Source organism: Perna viridis, chromosome 2 (genome assembly GCF_037379345.1).
Source record: "Perna viridis isolate PV_CMFRI_1.1 ecotype Kerala chromosome 2, ASM3737934v1, whole genome shotgun sequence".
Lineage (NCBI taxonomy): Eukaryota > Metazoa > Mollusca > Bivalvia > Mytilida > Mytilidae > Perna > Perna viridis.
Genome location: NC_142446.1, coordinates 63,520,860 through 63,531,145, shown reverse-complemented (window position 1 = coordinate 63,531,145; position 10,286 = coordinate 63,520,860).

The following is a 10,286-nucleotide window of genomic DNA, read 5'->3' as shown; positions in this document are numbered from 1 at the left end:
TGAAACACTTGGTTACAAATATCCGGGTACATTATTGACACCCATTCTCTAATTTGTTGAGATTAAATCTTGACTTTGTTTTTCATTGGTGTTTGAATTTGATTCCCTTCTGAATTGCGCTGTCAATTCAAATTATTCTAAATCATCTACCAGGTTTAATTTAATTTCTATCTTACAGCTTAAGGAGTTACAGTTAGACATAAAATCAATTTTGTGTTAACACCAATTGTTTTAATTAGGCGAATAATGACCCTGAGAAAATGCAAGTGTGACCTAGTTCTGAAATTGTTTCAATCTACACCCCTAAAGGATGTTAACTTTGAAGGCCTCCTTTTCGTATCAATACAGTACAATCATAGAGTTTAAACAGTTTTATGTTTTCCAATGCTCAAACTAAAATAATGACGATACATCTTACTGGATAAAATAACAGTTATCATTTTTTTTTCGTTGTAGTATTTTGTAGTCAACACATAAAACATTTAAACGGGCAGAATAAGATTTTCCTTGTTAGAATCAGTTGTTTACTTAGTCTCAGTTCGAGAAGCTTGAGAGGCTGGTAACTGAGTATAGTATAATTGTTTTGTTTGTGGTTTTTCCTGCGTTTTACTCTGTACGGCATCGTCATATATATTGTTTTGTATACATATACATTATATTGTTTGCGCCTATCTAAATCAGAACAATGGGATTTGTTCTGTTAACATGTTATGTCACACTCCAGCTAAGAATCATGCAACTGATACTTGTGATGCATGGTTTGAAAGCCTGCATATTTTTATTTTTTATATTTCATTTAAAATGCTTAAGCAAACAGTGAATATTATGTGGTTTTTCATAACAACCGTGTTCTTAGAAGATAAAAATTATATAGAAAGCACTACAGCATTCAACATGGAGGGAAATAACTCTGTAAATGACACTAAAATTCAATAGAAACTGATGGATTTTCCTAAGAGCAAACAGATTGGAATGAATGATTGTGCATTTTATTATATAGACTCATTAAACAACATAACAACGAAATTAAAAATGCGTAGCCTTTTTGTGGGTATATCACATATTACATAATTTGCATTATTTTTACAAAGACTACTACTTAACATCAAAATAATCGTCAATGTGTTTTGAAGTCCTTTTCAGTCATAGAAAATATATGGAGGAAATTATAAAGAACTCATGCAGGTAATAGATGGAATATCTTGTTTGTCTGTTCTTATTAGTTTTCTAAAGGGTTCATAAATCATTAACATCCTCATTACCAGTTTTTTTTATGTCAACAAGAAAGGTAATTTATTGGTTTGTATCTTGAATCCTAAGAAGATATAATTACAAAGGTAAACCTTGTTGTACAATTATTGTTTTGTCGTAAAATATCCGAAATATCAGATACTTCAAATCTGAATTTAGCGACGTATTGACTTTGAATATTTAGTTCCTGATAGTCATAAAAACATCTATAAATTAACTGAAGATACTGTACAAAGGAAATCAGAGATTGAATAAAGGAAATTGTTGTATGGACATTTTTTATTATTAAACCATCAAGGATATATTCCCTACCTGAAATGATTGAGACAATATCTTAAGCCCTGTGAATTTGAAATTAAAGGACAGCAAGTTTGCGAACATATATTATTTCAGCGGAATTTACATTTTATCAGCAGGTCGGCGGGTGCTTCTGTCACTTTATACGTGTTATTACGGTTAATTTATATCATTTGGTGTGTGTGTGTCTGTTTTCCTTATTCAGTCGTTATCATTGGATTATATTTCTTCCTTTCCACTCAAATATTGGTTTCCTTGTGTGATCTTTGTACATTTGCTGTCCAAACGTTTTCTCATTGTTTTTCTTTCTATTTGAAAACTATTTGAAACCTCCTTATATTTTACTTTGTTCTGATGTAGTATGAACATTTATTGTAATCTTTCATTTGTTGGTTCTCTCTGATAAAAATAATAATTCTGTACGTAAAATGCAAAACTAGTAAGGCAATCATATACAATGTAGTAATAATTCGGTATATTGTAAACATGTTTGAACAACACGCTTTCATTAGCAGCTACTTAGGAAGTTCAAAATTAAAGTATATGAAATAAGAACTCTTAACCAGTATTGTCGAAAAAGGAAGCCAAATCCAGCACCGACAAGTGGTACCAAAGTATGCCAATGGGGCCTTATTATTGCAGCTACCATGTTTAAGACCTCAGTATTATAGGTAAATGATCTTATAATATATAGTTCAGGTCAGATAAATTTTACTATTGGGCGGTTGAATACCCTTTAGGATCTATAGTTCACCAACAGTAGAATCATACCAATTATATAATTGTTGCAAAATACATATCATTTAAATAGTGCATAGTATTTGTATGAAGCGGGATATTTCTAAATACTTTCGTGAAAAAGACATTTGCATTTGGTACGTATCCCATAACAGGGATTAAAGGAGGAAAATGCAATTTAATGGCTCGGTTGAAAGCAAACAATTCCTAAGTAAGTGTAATGCGTGTTTGTCCCGTTGTGTTCCTATGCCTTCAAATATGTTAGCACTTCTGACAGCAGTTGTTGCGTGATACGGAATCTCGAAACAATATTAAGGAAAATTATTAGTGTTTCTGCACATCATTGCGTTTTAGTCATCCTTTATTATGGTTACAATAGGGCTTAACAAGAACGTCAACTGATTCTAGAAATAAAAGCACATCGAGATTGAAGCATAAAAATCTCATAAATATTCTATAACGCATCAAGAAAATAAATATTACTTGGCTGTTTCAACATCGTCTACATTCAAATAAAAATGCTCTGTTATATCATATCCAGTATTGTAAAATAAGTTTATTGATCGATTGCCTATGCTGGTTGTAATGACGTTTAAATATTAACGTAAAAATGATAATGATAAAAGACAAAACAGTATAGATTAACTGAAAATAATTTTATATAATAGAAATTTGGATGTGAAACCTTTTGCTCATTAAAGAGTAATTGTTAAAAAGAAAAGATAGACAATGAATACAATTATTCATTGAAAGATAAACAAGGACCGATAGAATATTGGTAAAAATACCATAACATCTTTACAGAAGAACAATTTGGAAATATCAGAATCCGAAATGTAGGTAAAGCAAAGTAGAAAATATGTTGGTACACACAACTGGGAACACTGGGGAGACAAAAGACGAAGAACAGCTGGTAAATCAAAATAAATGGCCTGAAAGGTCACGTACAAGAACAATCGGTAGGAATCCAGAAGATGGACACTAATTCGTTCTTTTTCCTCGAAAGACATTCCCCATTTTGCAAATTTATTATTTTTTTTATTTATATCTTTCTTTGTATTTGGTTCTAATGCTGATGATAAGACACTTTTCCCTGACACACGTGTAGTAGGAATTCAAGAGACTACTGACACAGATTCCCCGTGTCATGTTCATACTATCCCCTCGAATTTGACGACAGTAGTCATCTCAGTACAAAAATGTATGACAAACCAGATGATTTTGATTTTAAATTTTTTGAATTTTCCCCCTCTTTTTCCAGTTTTCCTGAATATGATGTTGTATTTCTCTTTTGTCGAGGTATGTTAGAGCTAGTATCCACTATTCTGACTTCATAATATGTAAGACAGGCTTCTGGACAAGGTTATAAAACAATACATCTTATAAGCTTTATAAAAAAAAGTTTTATTTCCGATATCCAAGTCTTATTGAGAAGAATTTTGTTTCTGACAAACAGATAATAGATGATGTATATACATATCATCAACAATGTTTTCCAGGTCTTTTTTATTTGTGTCTTATTATTTTCAACATGACATTGACGCACCTTCCTCATAAAAAATCAAGACTTGTTTTAAAGTCGGTGCGTTCTTTGGTTTACTTGTATGTTACTTGCATTGAGTTCGTTTTATTTTCACTAATTTATTGTCAATATCCGCTGTATTGTTTTTATTACTGATTTTTCCAAATTTGATTGGCATGACTAGAGGCAAATTTATGCTTTCTGTATATATCGTAATACACCGCAACACATTATACGAATAATAAAATTTGATTTTAACCCACCATTTCAATCGGAATTGCCTGTACTAATTGCGGTTGCCAACATTCTGTCTTTCACCTTGATTGCCATTTGTTCAAGTAGAGGACACTTACCTTACCCTACCTGTGCACCTGGTCCATGCTCCCAGTTTTTAATGGAGTCCGGATTGCTCATTTGCTTTTGTTACTTTGTATGTATTATTTTAGTTATTTTATGTTCTTTGTTATGTATATCTGTTTTTATTGTCTGGTCTTTGGATTACATTCTTTTGATTACAGCTACAACCTTGGTTCCCTTTATTACTTTTTGACTACTCTTCAAATTCTATGTGCATTTTTGTTGTATTCTTTTCGCTTCATTCTGTATGAAGATCGTCTCTGTTTACACGTTTAAGTGATGCCTCTGAATACTTTCGACGCTTCGGTATTTACCGATACTTGATATCTTAGTTTCTTCAGATATTGGATTCACATATGAGAACATAGATAGAAGCAAGACATAGAATCGCGTTTAGCTTGATGAATAAAAATAACATAAATAACTTTAAATGGTATATTGAACACTAACATTGTCTTAGATGTTAGCATAACATACTTGTAACCAGACTTTGGTACGACTTAAGATAGACTTTAATGCAGGGGAACGAAAGGGAGTCTAACGAAAATGAAAGGTGATCTTACAAATTAAATATGAAATAATTCAAATCTGCCATATTCTTGCATTTTGAATGGTTGATCACCATTTACCACCTCGGCGACGACAGTTTTACAAAAATATAAATGTGTTATTTCATGTTTTGTTTTGTTTTGTGTTTCTGTGTTCCCTGTCCAGTCTTTATCCTTGGATAATATTCTTTTGATTTCGGCTCTAATTATTACTATTCTATTTATTTATCGTAAATAATATATACTTATTGACTGGGTATGAAGGAAATAGCAAGTTTATTGTTCCCCAAGACTGTGACTATTGCCCGAGCGGCGTAGCCGAGGGCAATAGTCACAGTCGAGGGGAACAATAAACTTGCTATTGCCCGAATACCCAGTCTATAAGTATTTTATTATACCGAAAACATTAGACTTGTAATACGTTTACTCCATATCCCTCCATTGTTCATAGTTGAATGATCATCTCAAAATGATAACCCAGAAAAAACGTTTTTTTACAATATTTTCAATTTGAATGTCACTGATATTTTCCCCTCATCACCTCAAAATGTTCAAAACCCAGAAAACCATGTATATTTTGGCAATATTTTAATCTGAATGTTGTCTCATTGACCTTTTCACCAGTAATTCATAGGAGTTTAAATTTGCAGAAAGTAGCCTTCAACATCAATTACATGGTGTCAGTAAGATAAAGAACAGCAACAATGTACACATTTGAATATTGTCTCGCAAACATGCATCTGTGTTAAAGTGCACGACTTGTTGAAGTAGGCACCAGTATGCAGTATTGAGTAAAATAAAAACAATAAATAGTTAACAATATTATTGAATAACAATCAAATGTAAAAATTATGTGTTTTTTAAAGTTATAACCAGTTACTTTTGAACATAAAAATTAACTGTCAAATTGAATTTAAAGTGTCCACACCAACTTCAGCAGAATCAAGATCATCAATTGACGTAAATTCCCCATCTTTTTCTGTTAGATAGTCACTTCAAATCCTTTTCGACACGCGTATAATGGATTTTGTGTTTTAGAGTCCTTTTGGGCAATAATTGTGTCCAAATCCTGGTCAGTTAAGGAGGCAAAACCGGAACTAAAAATCCGCGAAAGCGGTTGACACTGCCGGCCAATAGTCTGAAAACTATGGACTGCTCAATAGTCAAACACTGAAAAAGGGGGAAAATAGCAATTTTACTGTAGAAAATTTAGTATTGATGTTTATATACTGAGGTATAATAAACATGGCTAGAATCGCTTCGATAAAAGATATAGTCAATTGAAGGCGTGAAACAGTATTATCTGCTTAATTCCATTCATTTTCGACATCGAGTATTTCGAAAGAATATGCATGGTTATTATTACCTCTAATTACTTTGAATACTATCATTGAAATTGACAACCATCTTCTCCACGTGTCGGTTGAATGCCGCCATGTGCAATTCACTGAATGGAGTCTACGGGGAAACAAAAACGATAAATTCATTTCGAATAGTTTGGGATTGGAATCGTTAAATACAAATTTGCATTTAGTCATTCCAATGATATCATAGCTATCAGTAGTTCAAATTTAAATTCAAATGTTCTTTTAATTGAAATAATGAATTATAAACTTGGTTTTCCCCAGAATTTATGGATATGTAAATCGGATCAATAACTTTAAAACCTGACATTAAAGTCCTTCGGAGTGTAAATGGTCCGATTTTACACACCGATATTTTTTTGGAAAAACTGTTTTAATTCTATTATGTTAAGTTTTGTTTAATTTCATAAAAAGAAAATACTATTTTCCTTTGCTGTGAATAATCACACTTCCCACTGTCAATATCAAATTCATGTTGAAGCCCAAAAACCATTCCATGGAAACAGTTCAGAATTCAATTTCAATTTTATTTATTTATTTATTTTTTTATTATTAATATTTTTTTGGTTTGTTTGTTTGTTTGTTTTGATTTTGTTTTGTTTTGTTTTTTAATTCGTAAAATAGCAAAAATTCTGTATTTGAATCATCTTCATTCTAAGGCATGTATAACTTTCAACTTGCAACAACTGAAATGAAACGCTGTATTAAAAATGGTTCTGTTTTGTTTTTCATTGCTTGTTATTTTTTGGTGATTTTTTCGTTTTGAGCATTAAAATACTTTAGTTTTAGTCTAACCACGCTGGCTAAAACTCGATTTACGTTAGTCGTAACTTATAATTAAAAAATGTATGTAATGGTCCTTCCTTGGGTAACAAACTAGCATTAAACACAATATTGATGTCTTTAACAAAGCAGAGTCCCATTCAATATAATTAGTTTCTCACTAAAACATAGTCAACCTCTCTTTTATTGACACTTTGGTCGATAGTACAGGAATATAGAACTAACATGGTTAGACACTATACAAAGCTCCTGGGTGATTGGAACAAATGAATTACACTTCTAGATAGTTAACTCGTGCCATCATGCCAGCAGCTTTACAAATAAGGCCATTCAATAGACTTCATGTTAATTTTCATCTTTGAAATAGACAGATTGATCAATATAGAAGATATATATACGCCAAAGTTTGACCTCCCCGGATCAAGGGGTTTCTGGTCTTGGCAAGTTGTTAATTGAATGAGCGTAGATTGAAACATTGCTTCGCTTAGGAAATTATAAAAATCAGTGTTTCCTTGATAAGGAAAACATTTTGTCAATAATAGAAGATACCTACTTCGGTTAACTATAAATAAACGAGGTTCTATCTCTTTGAATGAATACTATTGACAGAATAGAGATTAAGAAATGAAATTAGCTGATTATCTTATTACAGTTATAACCAGGACAATCACAGGCACGATCATACGTAAATGAACTGCTACGTTAAACAAATGACGTGCCATTCCTCTACATTGGGTTTAATTTGAGAGTTTATAATCCATGGAAAGAATTGTATTTATTATTCAGCGAATTGTATGGTTGGTGTGTTTGTTGTTTTTGACCTGATAAGGTCTTACCACCACGGATGACATGCACCTGTCCACAGTCAAAAGATGTCTTTATGTCGTTATATTATATTCTATTTTGAATTTGAAGAATTTTCACCATTCTGTTACCGTGGATTTTATCACTTTTGTTGCGGGGTCCTTTCAATGCTTACTTAAAAGTGTGTTTACACTTATTGAAGACCTTTTGGTGATCTCCAAAAGTATTCACCTTTACTATCTAAGGTTTATGCTGGTGAATTTGTTATGTTTCAACATTCATTTTTTTCTAATTACTCTGAAATGACATGAAACCCGATATATGTTGAAAATGCAAGAGGTTATATTTCAACAAGGCATAAATTACCAAAAACTTTTTTTTTAACAAAAAAAGCTCCCTCTAAGCAATGATAAATTGTTATAGAGAGGGAAAACAGACAGTCAGACAATCGGGCAATATGCTAAAATCCACCATCAAAATACAGGAATATAGAAATAATAACGATGTGATTCTCAACAAATTTATTAATAAATATAGAATGGAGTATATCTAGATCACAGAAGTATTGGTTATAACGTATTTGTAGAAAAATAAAAACAACCAAGCGATTTTAAAGCGACTGCATTGTATTATATATTACATGTATTTAACACTTAAGAAAGTGTCCATATAGAAACCAGGTAGTTTACTATTATATTAAAGGCACATGGTAAATTTTATCCCACTGCTTTTTTTCCAATGTAATGTTTATAGCATAACTAGAAGTATGTCAATTAGTCAAAAGATTTTAAAGTTACCTAACAAAGAAACCAAATTTCGCACAAAATTAAAGATTTCTCTCCTTTTTTTCAATGAAATTCAATGCTTTCTATGTAATTTATTTCTCTTTTTCTTGTTAATAAAAAACCCACATTCAACTTTGAGAAAGGGTGTATTAGTGATATGAAATGGATGATATTTTTTTAAATCAAAATATGTCATGTTCCACCCACTAACTGGTTTTTGCTTGGGCCACCCTCTAAATTCCAGACATACTTACTTCCTTTCCTAGATACAGAAAAAGATATAAAAAGGGAAAAGAAAAATTGAGTCATGCATTTGAAAAATTAATGGGTACACATTTGCACTGACAGATGCTTTTGCCAGTAGTTTACAAAATAAACATTTAAACTTGTTTTGTGAGACAGTTCAAAGTATAGCAAAATAATGGTCATATAAGAAAGGTGGTTGTTATAAACAGGATAATTTTACATACATGTAGTATACACTAGAAAGGGATATCAAAATAATAGTATTTTTAAGAGAGATTATTGTTATGAACAAGTGGTCACTAAAGCAAGTTTGACTGTAAATACAAGTTTTCAATTTAAACCTTGACTATTCTTGTGTGTTATTAACACACTGCTGGCGAATTAATGCTGAAAACATGATTATTGTTGATATTGAAGAAAAGATACAGAAGGTGGACAATAGCATGAACCTGGTTTTGATTTTGAAGAATAGAAGGAAAGCATTTATATTTGCTTAAGAGTCAGTCTCTGTAAGAACTCAGGAAGTGGGTGAAACATGGTACGAAAAAATCTATTTGAAATCATGAATCACAACAAAATTTTCCGTATAACTTTGCTTTTACAATTGAGTTATAACTGCAATGAAATTGAACATTTCAAGAGCAGATAACTCTGGCAAAAACCTCATTTTTACTACATTCTACTGAAAAATTTCTGAGCAAATCCAGTGATGCTGAGATCAAATAATGGTCTTTTTAAATGTAGAAAGCATCCTTGAGTGATATTGTATTGTCAAATTGGTACAGTTTAGACATACATGTTTCTGATTTTTTTCCATTTTGCCTGATTCTTAATGACTTACACTTAAAAATATCATATATAATAAACATCAACCAATTAAAACAATATTGCACCAAATCCTTCCCCATGCATTATACAAATATTCATGCATATGAAAATTCATATCTACAAAAATATGAGCAACATTTAAAAAAGCAATAAAAGATAATTAAAATTTCAACTACAATAAATAACAAAAACATGTCATGAAATAATTTAAAATCAAACAAAAATCATAACCATAAAAATCTGTATTGTATAATATACAATTCAATCCCAATAAAAAACAAATTATATTCCGACTCATATGAATTTCAACCCAATATCTACAGTAATTAATTACTCAAAATTATATGTGAACATTAGTTAAGATCTTATTTCAAAGTTACATTAATAGATTACTGCCAATATTCATGCAGTAAATTTGTAAACATGCACATAAAATTCAATAATTAAAAAAAATGATTATGCTAACATTGAAATGTCTTCATGAAAAGTTGCTTACTCAGTTTTTTTTCTTATAAAGTGAGTAGGTAAGGATTTTTGTACTAAAAAGAAGATAATAATCTGAAGGGCTTTGAAATTTAGATGAAACCAATCCAGATAGTAAAAAAAAGATCAGGATTAAATGAATATTTGTGTAAATCCAATTCAACAGATGGTAAGGAAATTTAAAGCAAAAACGTCATATTTCATTTTTATGAAATTTTCCACAAGACCTCAGTGTCCATAAAATAGTTTTCACAACCAGTTCTGCACACAATTTAAAATC